The following is a 20,936-nucleotide window of genomic DNA, read 5'->3' as shown; positions in this document are numbered from 1 at the left end:
CATCCAATTTCCCTTCCACAAGATATCACACTGGTTCATTCAACTGATGATATCTTCACTAGATCAGAGTGATCAGGGAAGCAAAATCATTCTACATAAACTAATACGATATTTGTGTTTCACAGTATGGAAATGAAACTCCACAAAAATTCAGGAGTCTTTCATCTTAAGGCAGTGAATGGGGTCCCAGCAGTCTGAAAATATTAAGATATCTGTTCTAAGGTAAAGGAAGAGTTGTTGCACCTGTTTCCTCATCAAAAATAGAAATACAGGGGCAGGCGCTGTGGCATAATGGGTAAAGCAACCGCCTGCTGTGCCAGCATCCCATATGGGGGACAGAGTTCTAGCTGCTCTACTTCCAATCCAGCTCTCTGCTGTGGCCTGAAAAAGAAGTGGAAGATGACCCAAGTCCTTGGGCCCCTGCACCCATGTGGGAGACCCAGAAGAAGCTCCTGACTCCTGGCTTCAGATTGGCCCAGCTCTGGCCATTGGGGCCAACTGGGTAGTGAACCAGCAGATGGAAGACCTCTCTCTCCCTCTCTCTCTTTCTCTCTGCCTCTCCTTCTCTCTCTGTGTAACTCTGACTTTCAAGTAAATAAATAAATATTTAAAAAAAAAATAGAAGTATAATGCTTAATGGATATCTTAGAATTATGGAGAAAACATGTTTCTCATTTGTGTGTAATACTCTGACTCATTTGCTGATTGATTTGAGAAGCAGTTACTTTTGAGTATAGGTGAAAATATGAGAAAGCTGTGCATCAGATACATGTTTACAGAGGTTTCCTTAAGAGCTTAGAATAAAAGTATTAAAAAAAATAAAGAAAAACCCAGACGGCACATACCATCCAGTTTTGCAGACTGACTCTGTGTTCCTTTGCTCCCTTGAATGGAGGTAGACCATTTCCACTCAGTGTGAGCCCTCACCATTCACAGGTTGAGCATTAAGATCAGTCACAGATGGGATCTCCCTGTCTTCTCAGTTTCTCACTGTGGAAATGTCCTGCTCTGGGCAGGTGTATACATTTTGGATCCCCCAGATTTCCTGGGGTGCTTAAAACAGTATAACCAGGAGCTCCTCAGTGCCCTATTTCAGAAAATAATCTCTCCTCTTAGGTCTCCCTCCGGGGTACCCACAGATTTATTGCTTGCTGGTTAAGGCATTCCTTTGTCCTCGGTGGCAAGATGGCTTGCTCATTTGCTGTTGGAAGTAGTCAAGGATTGTCCCCTGCATTATTGTTATTCTTTTTTTTTTTCCATGAGAGATGTCCAGTTTAATAGAAACAAAGCACACAAAAACAAAGCACTTTACATCAGTTTTTTTTAGCCTCCAGATAGGTTAAAGGGACAAAAACGATTGTTTTAAAGGCCTGCTTTGCTGTTCTAGAGCCAGGAATCAGAGTCACACACAGGGAGAATCATCTGCCATCATTAAAATCACTGGTGACAAGACAAGTGGAGAAGCACAAGGAGAAGTAAAAATGCTCAAAGCTCTTACCGTCTTTAAGATGGCTTTCCTGTGATTTAGCATCCACTAGGTTCCTGTAAAACTTCATGTGTTTCCTCGAGTTCTGACAAGTTGGCTCTGACATATTCTGCGTATTTTTTCCCTTGTTTTTGTAGTGATGGGCCCTTGGAGTTACCTACACTGCCATTTTTTTCTGATTTCATTCCTCTTTCTACTGACTTTTGAAAGCAGGTGGTATAAGTTCTCCAGCTTTTAAGAAATTTTTATTTTTCTGTTTCTTCTTTTTCTATAGATATTTTGTTAGTTTGTGATCTGGGCACAAATGATGACCATGAATTCTCCAATGGATCTAGCCTTGTCTGAAGAGATTTAAGATACGAAATCATCAATTGCATGCCAGAACTAAATACTCTCCACAGAATGATATTAACAGATTGCAGAAATATTATCAAGAGCCATCATCTCCATTGAGACACATACAAATATGCATTCATGATGAATGAGAATAGAAACACATTCCTAATATTTGTGAAATAATTACTCAAGTAGAGATTATATTACAGTAGAGATTGTGTTCAATTTCTGAGTAGGTTCACACATTTTTTTCCTTAAAATATGGAACTGCATGTGGAACACCACTTAAGTATAAAATCATCATATGGGTGTTTGCACCACAGTGAGGAGAATTTGAAGAAGAATATTAAATCAATAAACAAGTTTCAAAAGAAGTTGCAGTAGCCTGGAGTTGTGATATAATTATCATATGTGTTTGTGTAAAATTTCTAATATTAGGAATTAACTTAAATTATAAGAGTTTGTAATTCACTTTGTAATGAAACTATCACCTCAGTTATAACGTATTATACAATGATATTATGTAAGTAATGTTTGTATGTGAGATATAAATATGCCTTAAAATACAGCAGAAAGAAAATTGAAATGCTTTTCCCTAAAAGGCAAAAGGGGGTGGGGAGTGGGTTGGAATCTCTTTCAACAGCTCATCTAATTTTTTTTCAAAGTCTTTGAAAAATAAATATAACCTTTCAATTAGAAAAATAGAAATTTCACTACTTTGAAAAGATATGATGTAAAATCTGAAGAAAAGATAATGAAGTAAATGGATATAACATATGTGGGTATTTGGCAAAGCAGTTGAGACGCTGCTTGGGACGCCAGCACCCCAGACTGAAGTGTCTGAGCTTGAGTCCTGTCTGTGCTTCTGATTCCAGCTTCCTGATATTGTGCACCCTGGGAGGCAGCAGGTGATGGATTAAGTATTTGGGTCCCTGCCACCAATGTGGGGAAACCAGACAGAGTTCCAGGCTCCTGTCTTTCACCTTGCCCTGCTCTGGTAATTGTGGGTGTTTAGGGAGTAAATCAGCTGATGGAAGATCTATTTCTGTGTGTCCATCTCTCTCTCTGCCTTGCAAATAAGCATTAATAATTTTTTGAAAAATTAAAAAAGAGGGGCCAGTGCCTTGGCTCACTTGGTTAATCCTCCACCTGCGGCACCGGCATCCCATATGGGCGCCGGGTTCTAGTCCCGGTTGCTCCTCTTCCAGTCCAGCTCTCTGTTGTGGCCTGGGAGTGCAGTGGAGGATGGCTCAAGTTCTGGGGCCCCTGCACTCGCATGGGATACCAGGAGGAAGCACCTGGCTCTTGGCTTCGGATCGGCGTAGCTGTGGCCGTTGTGGCCATTTTGGGAGTGAACCAACAGAAGGAAGACCTTTCTCCTCTCTCTCTCTCTCTCTCTCTCTCTCACTGTCTAACCCTGCCTGTCAAATAAAAAAAATAAATTATAAAAATGAAAAATTAAAAAAGGAAAAAATTTGTGCTGCTAGAATTATTTTCTAACTGAAAAATTAATGAAATTGTGATTTATTAGAAAGGATAGCTATGACTATTATATCATGCACATCGCTCTATTTATACAGTGTGTTTATTGTGTGATATTTCGGACACAGTGACAAATCTTGTGACTGTTAGTCTAAGGTGCCCAAGTCTTAGGCTGAACATAGAAAGATGCCGCTAACTCCAAGACCCTACATTCTCCAGAAATGTGAAGTCTTCTGCTTATATCACTTGTGATGTTGGGTGCTCTTGCTTGTTTTCTAGTTTCTTGAATTTATTGTCTCCAAGACACTCTTATTCTGTCACTCTCTCTGATCTCTCAGACTACACTCTACCCTAAATCAGGGAAATAATATATTATAGAATCTGGTACAAACTTCAATATTGACACAATTTTAAAATAATAAGTGTTTTAATTAAGCTAATAAAAATGATAAACTGAAAGTGAACTACTTTGCAAGGTGACAAAAATATTCAACTTTATATGGTGTCTTCATTAATCTCTCATAAGTATTTATTTTTGGGGCATTGATAAATCAGCATGTTTTATTCCATAAAATGGAAACAAAAACAAGAAAAAGACAATAAAGTTCTAAAAATATTTCAGTTGGTTTTGTTGATAAAAAATGACACTTGCATGTGCATTTACACTCTTTTGATACATGTACGCTTCTTTCCTAAGACTGGGAAACCTAGCCAGCACTCCCTCTGTTTGCATGAACACTGCAATGAATCTGTGATGACCACTGCAAAAACTCATTCCTTTGAATCTGAGCAGGGCATGTGACTGCTTTGGCAGATTCAATCTGGACAAAGTTGTGCCTTGGGGCTTTGCAGCCATGTATTAAGAAGACTTGCAGCCTGCTCTCTCTGTCAAGGAGCCCTAAGTTGCCTATAAGAACTCCAAGTTATCCTGCTCAACAAAGAGGCCACATGGAAATGTTTTGGAAGCTGGACATGATACTTAGAAAGCAGCCATGGTGGAGATGCAGACAGGCACTGGCCCTACAGGACTGATAGCCAAGCCTGGTCTCCTTCTGACTGTACTCACATAAGAGACCTCAAGCTAGATCAGTAAGCAATGTGATCAAAAAAATTCTTGCATAAATCACAAATATGGGGATTATCTGCTATTTAAAAATATTGAAGTAAAATAGACTTTGCTGTGCAACGTAGGGTGCTGCTATTGTAGAAAACCTAAAATGTATCTTACTCATTTTGATACGGTGTGGAGAGTAAAAACTAGAATTACCTTGAAAAGACAGTAGGTTTGAAAGGAAGTGAACTGGAAAGAAAGGGACATAAATTTTATAAAGGCAAAGCAATAAAATAATCCACCAAGGTATCGTGAAAAATTGAGAGGATACACATACACACACACACACACACAAAACTTGTTGATATGGCTAAGGATCAATATTTCTAGGCCGAATGTTGAGAATAGGAACTGGGTTTCCAAAAACATTTTTGTTTTATTAAGTCAGTTCATGATAAAATATAGGGGGAGCCAGATCAACTAAAAAGGTAGTTGTGAAATTTTGCAGGAAAATTTCAAAGACATATAAAAGAGGAAAACTATTCTGACTTCAAATATAAAACTTTATCTTATTCTCAGTATTTCTAGAAGGCAAAAAATGCTCTCTTAAAAATAGGAAATAGCCCCAAAGCAGAGGTCCAATCTGGGCACTGTCAGTAGCAAACAATCTCTGTGCAAATCTCAGAAGAAAAGATAAGCTTCAAATGCCTTTGTTCAGTCTTAGAAAAATTTAACTTGTTACCTCTAGATGTCTTCAGCTGAACAAAAAATAGTTCTATATCAAATAATAGAATTTGTAAGACTCTTAAGGATACGTAAGGATGTATAAGGATGCATCCCTATACAGGGCATCCTGGAGAGAGAAAATATTTTTGGGAGGAAAAAAAGCAGCTTTTTCTCTTTCTTTCTTCCTTCCTTTCTTCCTTCCTTTCTCTCTTCCTCTCTTCCTTTCTTCCTTCCTTCATTTCTTTCTTTCTTTCTTTCTTTCTTTCTTTCTTTCTTTCTTTCTTTCTTCCTTCCTTCCTTCCTTCCTTCCTTCCTTCCTTCCTTCCTTCCTTTTCAGTGGATTTTCATGTCATTTGTCATTTAATATGTAAAAAACACAGAGTTTATTAAAGGAATTATAATAGCTTGGGCTCAGAGGAAGATAGACAGTTGATAATGAAAAGTTGCCATGGGTTCTGAGGATGCATGCTGAAAAATCTACTGTACTACAAATATGAGTAATTCCTTATAGAAAAGTAAGGTTGAGGCAGGTTAAGTCACTGCAGGGGGATGCCCACATCAGAGTGACTGGGAGCTAACACCACCTCTACCTCTGGTTCTGTCCAGCTTTTGGCTAATGTGTCTTGCTACCAACTGGAAGACCTGGACAGAGTTCCTGGCTCCTGGATTCAGCCTTGCCCAATCCTAGCTTTTGTGGGCATTTGAGGAGTGAATAAACAGAAGAAAAGATCTCTCTCTACATATAAAATAAATAAAAGTGAATAAAGAAATAAACAAAGTGAGGATGAGGATAGAGCCATGATCCACAGGAAGACACTTCAATTAAGCTGGAAGACCTAATTATGGAAATGGATTTATACGTGAATTTGGATATTAAAATTGCTTTGTGTAATTTATTACTCTCTCCCTGCCATATTCCTTTTATTTAAATGTAAGTCAACCACAGGGTCTCTATTGGTCATAGGGTAGAGTGAATCAAGAACAGAAAACTTGTCTTTCTTTCAAATAAAGAAGGGCAATATCTAAAGAGGTATACTGGAGAATACACACTGGAGTAGCCTTAACCAAATTTGGTCTTGATTTAGAATTACAGAATGCAAGCTGATATTGTGAAATACCACTCAGATGATACACTGAGGAGTCTAGCAAGGGAATAAGTATGTTTTACACATAGAAGAAAATAAACCATTACAGCCAGAGGATGGTATGCTCTCCAAAATTCAATCCTACCAAGTTGGTAAATACTTCCATCAAAAGATATTATTTATATCTCCTCACCAGAGTTGAGACTAGTTTAAGAAATACAATGGAGAGAAAATATCATTCCAAATTCTGAGTCCAAGTGTTAAGAAAGCTTTAAGTAATCAAACTCTTCATCCTTGGAGCTCCAAGGCATCAGACAAAATTCCAGGGAAAGTGCATCAGAAGAGGTCCTGGAAGTTGGAGTGCCAAGTGGAGAGAAAAGCCATATAGAAAAGTTTAAGGTTACAATCAGCCACAGCTTAAAACTTAGCTACCATCTGAGTGCATCAACAGAAGAGACTTGAAAAGATTAGAAAAGAAACCAAGCAGATGTTCCCTATCCAAATGTGACATATAATAACATGGAGGCTTTTGAAAACTAGATGTCAACAACTATTTTTGGTTAAGGATCATATGTTAAATATTTTAGGATTTGTATTTCGCATATATCCTTTACTACTATAACTTTTAAGAATGTGGAAAACATGCTTAGTTACCAAAGCATAGAAAACCAGTCTATAGGATGTCAATATCTGTTTTAAACCATTAAGTCTTAAGCTGTTTCGTTAGGGAACAAAACCAAAATAATGAATAAGAATATTTAAATCATAAAAAATAAATTTAACAGCATATTAAAAATGTAAAGACCCAATAGGAGAATGATTTAATTTCATTACAGCTTACAAACAAACAAAATACACTCATGTCTGCAAGGCAGAACTCTTTGATCTGTTTTCCCAAACAACAGAACTCAAGATGAAACATATTAAAAAGTAAATAATGACTCATTCACTAATTATGATGATAAAAACTAGCATTACAAGTTTTAGATTAAATATATTCTGATTGATCAAATATATTAAAAATCTCTGAACTCCAATTTGCAGTGAAATTGCCACCAACAAATGATAGAATAATGAACACTTTAACAAAAGCATCTGTTCTATTATGCCTTGCAGAAATTCTTAATGTCAGTTCCCAAGAAGAGCTTTCAAACACAACATGTTCCAGAGCTTATATATATATATATATATATATATATATATATAACAGAAACATTTTTGTCTGTACAAATTAATGCTAATAATATGAACTAATAAAATTAATGGTTGGATACTCAGTAAAGCAATAGCAATTATTCAGTAGTTTTGTGGAAAAACATTGAAAAGAAGTTTACAACACATTTGTATTTTGGTGGAGAAAGTAACTTTCTTAAAGAAACACAATAGAGTAAGATAAGAAACAATTTTTTACATTCCCTGTGATTTATATCCATATGTAAATTTTTTGAGTAACTTCTCAGAGTTAATGTAAAATGAGGTGGGATATAATTAGTTGTCAAGTGATGTAATTTTGTTAGGTTAAAAGAGGCAAATTTATATCAAACTCTTTAAAAATAATTTCCTCTTGATCTTTGGTGTGTGTCATCTTTTGGGCAGACATGCTCAGAGCATTCCAAATACTGTAATTTATCATATTCTTAGATTTACAACTTCCTTGTTACATGAAAAACATGAAACTTATTGAGATCTAGATACAATAGGTATAGACATAGGTATAGATATGCATTGGAAGACTTGATATAATTAAACTGTCTATACTTTCGAAGTTTCAGTGACACTGATATGAAACTCTAATGTTATTTTTTACAGAAATAGGAAAAAACTACAATTTGTGTGACACCACAGAAAAACACAAATAGAAAAAAGTTAATCTTGAGAAAGATGAACAAAGCTAGAGGAATCATTCTTGCTGATTCCAAAATAATAATCTAATGAATGTGATACTCACATAGAGATAGAGGTACCAGTGGGACAAAATAGAGTTCTGAAATCAGTATCTGCATACACTGTCAACTAGTGTTTGACAAGGTTGCCAAGAACATACACATGGGGAAAGGATAGTTTCTTGAACAAGCAACACTGGGAAAGCTGGATACAGACATGGGAAATAATGAAATCGACTCCTGGTGCCATACTAAAAAGTCAACTCAAAGTGGATTACAAGGCTTAAGCATAAGACTTGAAACTACAAAACTCTTGAAAGAAAACAGAGAAAGGTTTCATAGCATTGTCCTGGCAATGATTTGTTTGTATAAGCTACAAAAGCAAAGGCAAGAGAAGGAAAAATAGACAAGCAGAGCTGCATCACGTTAAAAATCCCTGCATAGCAAGGAAACTAATCAACAGAATTAAAAGGTAATCTATGGAATGGGAGAAATTACTGCAGCACTATTAATAATAGTCGAGTTGTGAAAACAGTGTAAATTTCCATCCAAAGATGAATGAATAAAGAAAATATATACTAGTACGATGGCAAACTCTTCAAACTTTAAAAGAAGCAAATTCAGCAATGCACAACATGGATAAACCTTGATGACATTGTGCTAAGTGAATCAAGTCAGGTACAAAAAGAAAAAATGCTGCATGATTCCATTTTATATGAGGTATCTAAAATAGTTAAAATCATAGAATCAAAGAACAGAATAATTACTCTGATAGGGACTTCAGGAAGTAGGAAATGAGGGAGTACAAGCAAACTTTCATTAAATTTCAGCCAAGTAAAATGTATTGGTTCTAGATATCTGCTGTACCGCATTATAACTATAGTTCATAGCTCATTTTACACCTTAAACATTTAAAAATGAATCCTTATGTCTCATGTTATGTATTCATACCACAATAAAATTATATATGACAAAATAATATATCATTGTCTTTTTAGAATTGGGAGTGTGTTATTCATTTGATATACTAAAACTCTGCCCTTATAATCATCTTGATATCATATAAATTGATATGTAGTTCCTGAGAATGCCTTTTTCTTTTCTTTTTTTTTTTTTTTTTTAACTTTTATTTAATGAATATAAATTTCCAGTGTACAGCTTATGGATTACAATGGCTTCCCCCCCCCCAATAACTTCCCTCCCACCCGCAAACCTCCCCCCTCCCGCTCCCTCTCCCCTTCCATTTGCATCAAGATTCATTTTCAATTTTCTTTATATACAGAAGATCAATTTAGTATAAAGATTTCAACAGTTTGCACCCACATAGAAACACAAAGTGAAACATACTGTTTGAGTACTAGTTATAGCATTAAATCACAATGTACAGCACATTAAGGACAGAGATCCCACATGAGGAGCAAGTGCACAGTGGCTCCTGTTGTTGACCCAACAAATTGACACTCTAGTTTATGGCGCCAGTAACCATCCTAGGCTGTCGTCATGAGTTGCCAAGGCTATGGAAGCCTTCCAAGTTCACCGACTCTGATCATATTTAGACAAGGTCATAAAAGACAGAGTGAGGATAGTAACCAATGATCCTAAGAGTGGCATTTACCAGGTTTGAACAATTATACAGCATTAAGTGGGGAAGAGGACCATCAGTACACACATGTTGGCAGTAGAGCCATTGGTGGTAGAGTAGAGGTTATGATTACAAAGGAATGAGGCCCAAGTGCACTAGACAGGGCCTAGAACAAAGGACAGAGTCATTATTAGAGGAGCTAAGAAAGGTGCTGTCTAAGCTACAATTAAGTTTTCTGATTGAGAGGCAAATAGAACCTGATAGAAGGGGCTTGATAATAATCTGGTGGGCTTTAGGCCTTGTAAATTCAGAGGCCCAGACCTATCTATCTCTTCACATGGGGTATATCCTAAGGGAGGTGTGAACCTCCTAGGGGAAGGCACTCTGTTGACTTTCATTACTTGGCTGGCCTGGGAGGAGAGCTGGCCAGGTAAAGGCAGGTGGCATCTCTAACAAGAAATTTACAGTTCTGCCTGCAATGTTGCTGACCCTACTTGACCATCCCCTCAGCTGCAGTGGTCACTTTGGAAGTTGGGCTGAGTGAAGGGCTTTTCAGCTTAGAGCCAATAAGATCTGTGGCTCTGACCTGGGCATCCTTCGACTCCAGGGCAGGTCCATTTCCAGTGATCCAACTCTTGGCAGAGCTGCCAGGGCTCTTCACAAGCTGACTTCTGCTGAAGCCCAGGCTTACCTCATGGAAAGCCACTGCAGTGGACTGGCCTGTTGGGTCTCCTTGAGGGCAGATCACTGTACAGATCAGCCATCAATAGGCCTGCCACCCATTGCTTCTGATGCCGAGCTTTCTTTTCCTCCTGGTTTGTGTTAAAGCAGACCAGAGGATGCAAGTCAAGGGAGTGCCCGTGTCCCATCTCTAATCTTCGGTGGCCTGAACTACAAGTCTATAGTCACAGGCATGTTCTGTAGTAGTTTTTCTAAGGTAGACAATGCCCATGAGGAAAATTATATTCTCACTTTAAAACTTTCTTTCCCTTTGGTCTGAAAGGGAGGTTTTTTCTACTTACTGTATACTTCGCTGATGGCGAAGTGAGTCTAGCTATGAGATTATTATTTGAGTTCTTATTTTGGCTATGCTATTGCAGAAAAATGTTAGCCATCTCTTTTATAAGGTCTAAAGATTAAATTGTGCATCCTACAGATTCCTTCATAATAGAATTAGTTTCCTACCTTGAAGAGAATAGAGAAATGAAAGAACAAGTTGGGCTTAGAATAGAGAAATGAGGGAGCAAGTCCTAGATCGCTTGCTGACAATAGCAATATCACATGAATACTTAGCAAACCGTTTCAACCATTAGATAACAACTTAAGAAAACATTTACCAGAAGGTCCAATGCCTTCTATAAATTTTAAGAATCATGTATTTGAAAACACCTCTTAAATATCTAACATGGTGTAGTTTGTTTAGCCAGTAAACTTAAGCACAACCATCTAAAATGTTTTTAGTTTCTTTCTACCAACAAGTCTAAAACATATGATACACAGATTCAGGTCCCACAAATTAAAATGTATCTTTGATTGATATTAGCAGCTTAAATTTATGGACAATCTTATCTATAAGCCATTTAAAATAAAACTCTTAATAAAATTTCCCCATGTGGACATACAATATGTACACACATATAATATAGCATAATAGACCAATACATCAATTTTAATAATAGCTTTTAAAATCTTTAACTCTTTTTGTAGATTGCCAATTGATTTGAATTGCTTTTTCTTTTTAGTAACCTCAGTTAACCATACTTTCTCTCAGTTGGTACTGTTAATACATTATTGGCTTCATCTGTTTACAGAGCCATCCCAAAGTACTGAATACAATAAAAGTGGCTGGAAAAAGTCCATAGGAACCTATAGGAGGACAGCTAAACACAGAACCAACAACGCTTTAGTTTTATGAGCAGCAGATATTCAAATTTTTGAAAAAAGCACATATTTAAATAGCCCATAGCTCTTAATAAAAATTCAGCTGTTTTTGAACAATTAGAATTTAACAGACATCAAGAGAACATAATAGATTACTTTAACACATTGCTTTAACAGAGCATCAGAGTTTAATTCTATGTCAAAGAGAAATTGAGCTTCCTGTGATCTTTTGCTGTGAGGTTTCCTTCCTTTACCTTCTTTCATATTGGTGACCATGTTTCTGTGTTTCTGTGTGTAACACATCTTTAAGCATCTTTTGCAGGGCAGGATGAGTGGCAACAAATTCTTTCAGTTTCTGTTTGCTATGAAAAGTCTTAATTTCACCTTCATTCACAAATGAGAGCTTTGCAGGATATAATATTCTGGGCTGGCAGTTTTTCTCTCTTAGTACCTGGGCTATGTCTCGCCATTCCCTTCTAGCTTGTAGGGTTTCTGATGAGAAGTCTGCTGTGAGTCTAATTGGAGATCCTCTAAGAGTGATCCGACGTTTCTCTCTTGCACCTTTTAGGATCTTTTCTTTATGTTTCACTGTGGTGAGTTTGATTACAACATGTCGTGGTGAGGATCTCTTTTGGTCATGTTTATTAGGGGTTCTATAGGCTTCCTGTACTAAGATGCCTCTGTCCTTCTCCAAACCTGGGAAATTTTCTGCTAGTATCTCACTGAAAATGCCTTCTAATCCTTTCTCCCTCTCCATGCCTTCAGGAACTCCTAGAACACGAATGTTGGGTTTTTTAATAGTATCCTGTAAATTCCTGACAATATTTTTTAGATTTCTAATTTCTTCTTCTTTTCTTTGGTTTGCCTGTTTCCTTTCCTGTTCTCTGTCTTCTAAGTCTGATATTCTCTCTTCTGCTTCGCCCATTCTGTTTTTAAGGCTCTCTAATGTGTTTGTCATTTGATCTATTGAACTCTTCATTTCATTATGATTTCTAGTCACTATCAGAGTTTCTTGTTCCACTAGTTGTTTCATTTCATTTTGAGAGAATGCCTTTTTCTACTTATGGTTATGGGTTTAGGAGTAGCTGATCCCAGAAAGTTATGTTAATTGCGGCTCATGTCTGCCTATGGAAGGAAGTCTCTAGTTATGTCATAAGCTTTACTGCTGAAATGATTAGCTGACACAGTCCAATGACCTTCTTCAGTTATAGGCTCTTTATTATCATCCTTACTGACAAATTCACATAAACACATTTCAAGTCCAATACATAAAACTCATTATAGGTACAATTTATAATTTCATAGGATTCTTATGATTCTAGCCTTGTTAGAATCATCTGGGCAGTTCTTCTATCCAAGTGGTCCAATTGGGGTAACTCACACAATAAAAGCTCAGGTGGGACTGGAAATTCAATCAGTTAACCCACATGTCTGTTACTTCAGTCAAGGCAGACAAAATGTCTGTGTCTGGCTGAATTGTACTCCAAACTACACAGTTGTACTTCTCCCAAGGTGCCACAGAGAACTCCAAGAGAACAATACACAGTTGATAGCCTCCATTTCCTCTCATGCTAATAGTTGAAGCAGTTTGTAGTGCAAACTCAGATTCAAGAGGAAGAAAGGTAACCTTTACTTCACTGGAGGAGCTGTAACAATATTCAAGAAGAGGAACATAGTTGATTGTTGTCATTAATGAAAAGACAGAAAAAGAAGTATCCACACAGCAGCTGTGGAATGCAACTATTCACCTAGAGCTGGTAAAGAAAGGAAAAGAAGTTGGGATCATTAATATTTAAAATATTGGAGGCTAAAACACAGAATGCACTACATAGATGATATTGTATCAAGGACCTGCAAGAGAAAGCAGTAGACATTTTAAATATTAACATATTGACCCTGTAGGTGACTTCATTCAGTCTCTCATGAGTACTTTCATCTCTGGAAGAGAATGATGAGAACGGTTTTGAGGGTGTTGGTTGAGAAAACAAAGTGGAATCATGCACTTACTGGAACAAAGTGTCACTATAGTAGTGGATCAAATATGAAGAAAAGAAAATTCTACAGGAGGAAAACAAGAAAGAGCTAGAATTTTCTTCCTTCAATCTTTTTCCTCTCAAGAACTCCCAAATGTTCAACTTAACAAAGAGCCTGCTGGCAGAACAGAAATATGCTCTGTGGAGTATCTGCCACTGCATTACAAAGCAGAGTTTGGTGTTAGTGCCTCTGAATTTGAGGACTATATCCACTTCCCTCTGTAAAGAACAGATTCCCTGAGTCAATGTACAGTCCTATAATTTAGTGGGTTATTAAAAGAGAAATGAAATGTTAACTTGCACTATGACATTTTTAAAAAATGATACAATATAGTATCTATTGTTGATTTTGTGCTTCTAATGCTTAACTTCTAATGAAATATTTTATAAAAATGGTATAATATTTTCCTTGTATTAATACTTTTTAGGTTCTGTGTGAATCTTACAAAAAGTTTCTCAAAACAATTTCAACATTATGTTCAATAATCACATCAATTTGGTAAGTCCATACATCTCAAAGATAATTATTTATAAAAATAACATGTATTTGAATATTTAATGTCTAATGTATGCCTTTTTACTTTCCTCATCAGTATTGTTGCTTTACAATTAAACAATATATCATCAGAGGTGCCACTACTTTTTAAAAAATATTTATTTTAAATTTTAAACTTTGTAACATTATAAAGCTACCATTGTCATGTCATAATCAATTGTGATATCGTTAAAACACTGTGATGTTTTAAAGCTACCATTGTCATGTCAAAATAAATCACGATGTAAAAATTCTTTGATTACATAATCAACTAGGATGTGATAATTCACCATTGTTATGTCATAAAGATAATACTGTGATATAATAATCAATTCTGATGTGGTAAACCACCATTGTGATGTGGTAATAAATTGTGATGTAGTAAAAAATATTGTGATATCATAAACCAATATTATGCAATAAACCAAAAATTGTCATATCATAAACTAACTAAATAAATAAATAAATAAGAAAAAATATTTTATTTATTTATTTGAAGGCGGGGTTACAGAGAAGGGAAGAGAGAGAGAAACAGAGAGAGAGAGAGAGAGAGAGATAGGTCTTACATCCGCTGGTTCACTCCCCAGATGGCCACAATGGCCAGAGCTGTGCCAATCTGAAGCCAGGAGCCAAGGACTTCCTTCAGTCTCCCAGGCGGGTTCAGGGGCCAAAGGACTTGGACCATCTTCTACTGCTTTCCCAGGCCATAGCAGAGAGCTGAATTGGAAGTGCAGCAGCCAGGACTAGAACCGTCACCCTTATGGGATGCCAGCTCTACAGTGGGCAGCTTTACCTGCTACACCACAGCCCCAGCCCCAATACATACTTTTTTAGAAGTAAGTTAGATATGCTCATGTGTTTAAAATATGACATATTATACATTTATATAATTCTCCAATTAAAATTATTGATTATGAATAGCAGATTCACTTAACACTTTGCTTTTAGCAAACAACTGAAGCTACACATTCATTTCAAAACAGTGATTACAATAAATCCTCTGTTCACTTCTCGACTCTTCAGCTTACTTTTAATGTTAACGTCTAATATCCACAAATAGGTGGACAGGCTTCAGAAAATAACTTTCATGTGGCAATCTGTAGGTTGATAATTATAACTTCAATATTTTAAAAATTTCTTTTATATGTAGTTTGAAATTAGAACAAGATATCATTTAGGATATACATGATTTTTAAAGGTAAATCTTTTATCTGAGAAATAGGAATATGAAAATAAAAATTCAGACAGCAAACCTAAGGCTGCCTTCAAATAGCATAATTCATGCAAACAGAATTGTCTCTAGACAGTATAGTTTTCCTAATGGCATTTTGACTAAATGGATTGTTACCTAACGTGGCTGTAATTACATGATGCCAGTATTCTGAGAAGTTGGCAGAGATTTTCATCTTTCACAAAGGCCAGCAGGAACTTCAAAAAGTCATCAGTTCATTTTTCAATTGTTGGAAGTTTTCAGACTTGTTTTGAAGTTGAAAAGAACCAAAGATGACATCATTGGTTGGTAGTGACTTCAAGGTATATAATTTTAAAACATATGACTGCCAACTTGGGACACAGTGCACTTATGCTTGCTTTCTTAAAAAGTAAAATAAAGTATATTTTAAAAAGAAGTAAAAGAACTATGGATAGAAGAAAGAAACTACTATAATCCTGCCTTAGCCTCTCACAAGGGGGCACTTGTATCTCAATGTTCTGTATGAAGTGTTACATAATAAATGATGCTTCCACAAATGTTATCTCCAATCTGCTGAGTGTATGAGAGAGAAAGAAGTAAAAACCTAATATTCATAAAAATGCTTTCCCATTTCCACATTTACATAGGAAATTACAGCATAGACTTGGAAAATAATGTTTCCGGTACCTAGTATCTAGCATCAGGGATGTTGAGCTCATTTATTTACAAAATACATTTGGTAGCTTACTGTAATTTTTGGGTGATTATGGAAGATTGCAAAGTAGGCTTAGGTTATTTTATATTCAGAAGTGCTCACTGTACTAAGGCTGCCCTTCTATCATGTGATATTTAACTGCAATATTATTTTCTGGTTTGGATTCTCTTTTCTATCCATCTGAAACTCCTAAAAAAATTGAGATATGGAAACATTCCCTAGAATTTCTCTTTTTATTCTTCACATAAAATTCAATGCAGTTTTGTGCAACATTAATAACTCATGACTATCCACTCATGCTTGAATTATCCAAAAGCAGAATATCTCTGAGAAGCAGAGAAATAATTTTCATATTTTTGTGCTGGTGAATAAATTTGAACTATGTATTTGAAACATTCTAAGCTATTCATACTTTACTTAAGATTTAAACACAATCCTCAGTATTTGTTATTACCTTTATCACATGAATAAAGTTTAAAAGTTACAACATGAAAAAATAGCATGGATAAGTTTAAAGAGAACATGATCAGAGTCAGAATGCCTAGTTCGCATCTTGTTTCTAGCATGTTCAAATGTTATGACCTAAAATGTCTAACATCTCTGTTTTTCTATTTCTCATCAAGTGAGAGCAACATTATTCATCCAATAATTGCTTTATGAGGCTTGATGAATGGATGTATCTAGAGCATCTTGGTATATAAGTATTTTAATTTTAAGTTCTTGCAGCATACTATGCGCTATATGTGTATTGTCTTGAGGTCAAACAATTTGGTCAGTTTGTTTATTGTTGAATTCATACTAGCTACAGGAATATCAAACATATTGTTAGCACTTGTGGAGGTTTGAATGATCTGTATTCCAATTCATTCATTGCTGATCTGAAAATTATCTTCCCTAGCTTCCTTTACTCAGTGAGAACCCAGGTAGCTTCAGCTCAATTGAGGCACTTTTGGAAGATGGACATGAGAGAGAGAGGAAGAAGCCAAGGTACTTCTCCCACTCTACTCTCTTCTCAAGTGGCATTTTATTTCATTTTATTTTGAGATTTTGCAGGGATCTCTCACTTGTGGCTATAGCTCCTATTCAGAAAGTAATGTCTGTGGTTCCAGCTCCTTCCTAAGTGTACATGTGTGCTTGCAGATGACACTGGCTCTTGAATTCTAGTAATGCGACCTTGCCCCATGTGTTTTCTACCCTGTGTACTAGTCCTTCTTGTCACTGTTCTTTATGGCTTTGCATCACTTCACCATTTCCTACTTGTCTTCTTAACTAGACAATTCCCTGTATGCAATGATTTTAGTATAAAATGTTTCTATTATTTCTTGTTCCTTTGCAGGACACACTCTGATGTCACTTAGTAAATGATTGCTTCTTGAGTGAATTAACATAGAAGACAGAAGCTTTAAATTACTGTACGTACTCAAGAATACAATCTGGTTTCTGAGTTTGGGTAATATTTCCCAAATGAATAAGAAATAGCACAAGGCACAAGCCATCTTCAAAAGTTGTGTAGAAATACATGTTATAGAAAAAGCATGAATTTTAAGTTGTTTGCAATAAAATCATCTTTTAAATCAATTTTCATTAGCTTTTTGAAGTTCTCTTGTGCTTTGAGACTTGTCCTATGTATTTTGTTTGTTGTTGTATCATAAATTTTCAACATTCATTATCTTAAATGCATGAAAATTATCCTTAATGTTATCATTTCATAAAATATTCTTTTATGTCAAAACACTTGAAGTAATTATTTTTATTATCCAAAAATAACACCACACCTATAATGAAATATTGAGTTAATATTCAATCCTTGATTGATTCAAGTTATCACTGTTTCATCAGCTGAATGTTTAAAGATTCAGTTCACTTTATGTAACTCAAAAATGGTAGAGTTTTTTGTCAGTCTCTTAATACTGAGTGGGTGTTAACTCTAGTGGTTAAGCTATCTACAACCCTTACCAGAGAACCTGGGTTTGATTTGGGGCTCCAGCTCTTGACTTCCCTGGGCATTGTCTTCCTTTAGAGAATGCAATGATGGCTCATGTAATTGGATTCCTGCCACTCTTGGAGACCCTGCCATTGTTGGAAGCTTGGGAGTGAACCAGCAATGGGAATTCTCTCTGTCATCCTATTTCTCTCTCAAATAGAAAAGAAAGAAAGACAGAAAGACAGAAAGAAAGAAAGAAGGAAAAGAAAGGAAGGAAAGAAACTGACAGAAAGAAAAATATAAACCTCCTAATACTTGAAAGGACTAAAGGATGGTCCATGGGTTAAGTTTGTCTGTCAATATCTGTATACACAGACAGATAATTTAATGTGATTCTCCAAGGGCTCCATAAAATTATCTTGAATGTGCACTAGCAACTGAAAGTAAGAGGCAAAAAGGTACAGGGAAGGGCACACAAATAGAACACATAAGGTCGACTATCATCTCATTACTGCCACCTACTCTGCTGTGGAACTTCACTCATCTGTCAAGACAGAAGACTGGACTGAGTGATTTGGGAAGATGCCTGCAATTACGATTACCAGCCACTGTACATGAACTTTCCTGCCTTTGGGCAGATCAAACGTGAAGGTGGGTATGTATGTAATTTGTCTTTAAAGAGTTATTTATTTATTTTAAAGGCAGAGTTACAGAGAGAGAGAGAGAGAGAGAGAGAGAGAGAGAGAGAGAGAAATAGGAAGAAAGATTTTCCATCTATTGGTTCACTCCCCAAATGTTCACAATGGCCGGATCTGGGCTAAGCCATAGTCTGGAGCCTTGAACACCATTCAGGTTTCTCATTTGGCATGGACCCAAATACTCGGGCTATCTTCCACTGCTTTCCTGGGTGCATCAGCAGGGAGTAGCATTGGAAATGGAATATCCAGTATTAGAACTATTGTCAACATGTGATGCAGGTATAGCAGGTGTCAGCTTAATTGCTGTGTCACAATGTGTGCCCCTGGGTATATATTTAAATCAAACCTTGGTAACACAAAAATTTAGTGTATCCTCAGAGGCAATAAAAATGAGGATTCCAGACTTTGAAAAAAAAAACAACAAAAAAAGTACAGGGGCAGCATTGTGGCATAACAGGTTAAGCTTGCCAAATGCATCACTGGCAACCCATATGGGCACAATTCTGATCCAGCTCCCTGCTAATGGCAACGGGAAAGCAGAAGAAGATGCCCAAGTGCTCTGGCCCCTGCACTCATGTGGGAGGCCTGGAGGAAGCTCCTGGCTCCTGGTTTCAGCCTGGCCCAGCCCTAACCATTTTGCAGCCATGTGGGGAGTGAACCAGTGGGTGGAAGATCTCTCTCTCTCTCTGACTCTCCTTTTCTCTGTAAACCTGCCTTTAAATAAATAAATAAATCTTTTAAAAAATATAAATATTTCTAGAAAACCCTTAATTTTGAAAGATAAGAAACTAAACATTTCTGCCCAAATTAAAATTTCATGATTATACTTAATTATTGTTTATGTGTGTGTATATATATATATATATATATATATATATATTTAAAGGTTTATTTATTTGAAAGGCAGATTGACAGAGTAGGTGAGACAGAGAGACAGAGATATTTCATCTACTGGTTCACTCCTCAAATTATCTCAATGGCCAGGAATGAGCCAGGCTAAAGTCAGGAGCCAGAAATTCCAGCTAGGTTTCTCACAGAAGTGGCTGCCCAAGTAGTAGGGCCATGTTCTGCTGATTTCCCAAGCACATTAGCAGGGAGCTTCATCAGAATCAGAGCTGTAGGAACTCAAACCAATGCTCCCATAAGGGATGCTGACTTTGCAAGCAGGGATTTGATCTACTGCACCACAATGTTGGCCCCTATTATTTATATTTAAATTGTGAACAGTCATCATTATTTTGCTGCAAAAGACCCTCCCTCCACTTCCAAGAATTAAACTTCTCAGTATAATTATTCTAGGATCCACAGTACAAATAATGTTTGAATTTTTCTAATGCTTTCATTGACTTACATAGTTGATTCAATTATTTAGCCTATAGCACATGGTTAATGAAATAAATTAGCCTATAGCTTGTTCTAATAAACTTTATTTCAGAAACAGAAAAAAATTGATTTATATAGTAGCTGTATTAATCAATATCTGTGAACTAAAACAATAGCACATTCTAAAGTAGATTATGAAACTTTAGAAAAAAATGTTCTTCATCATTTATTCAAACATCAGTGAAATATTTGAACTTTCTCTACTGCCTAACTTCTCCATCCATTTCACCTCCATTGCTTACTCATTCATTTTAAAATAAGGTACAATCATTTGCCTTTTTTAAAATTCAGAATAACAAATTGGACATCTTCTGTACGGTTATCACTTAGTCTCTATGAGAAGCTAGTTTTCTCCCTCCTCTAGAGGTTAACGTCTTGTCTAGTACATGTGGATTCCCTCCACAACTTTGCTTCTGTGTAACTGGGTGTATGAAGACTTTCCAAACTGGAGAATAATTAGCAGGACCGTTCACATCTTCTGTGAAGCTGCATAGCCGATCAAATTTTATTAGCAACGACAGTAATTTTTGAATTGCCGTCTGGTATTTTTTTTACATTTTTGCTCAATTCTGTTAGAGAAGAGAAGAACTGCTATTCTTGGGCTGTTGTGATGCCCTTTAGCAGCTGGACATTCATCATAGATAGATAAAAAGCAGGAAGTAGAATTTCAAACAGAAATAACATATCAAAATCCTTCTGATGAAACAGGGCACAGAGATCTTGAGTTTAATATGTGAACAAGGCATTTTGAGCTTGGTAATTGGTAGAGGATTGTCTTTGGACAGGATATTTCATTAATTGAGTGGTTTTAAACTGCTTTTTAAAAGAAGTCGTGCAATGGTTTGACTCCAGTTTATAGTGGGATTACCCACTGCTTAACCTTCTTTAATACAGATAGAGAATTTCAGGCTTTGGCAGAAATGCAAAGTCACATGGGCAATTTT

Source organism: Lepus europaeus, chromosome 4, assembly GCF_033115175.1.
Source record: "Lepus europaeus isolate LE1 chromosome 4, mLepTim1.pri, whole genome shotgun sequence".
NCBI lineage: Eukaryota > Metazoa > Chordata > Mammalia > Lagomorpha > Leporidae > Lepus > Lepus europaeus.
Note: the sequence above shows the minus strand (reverse complement) of the source record.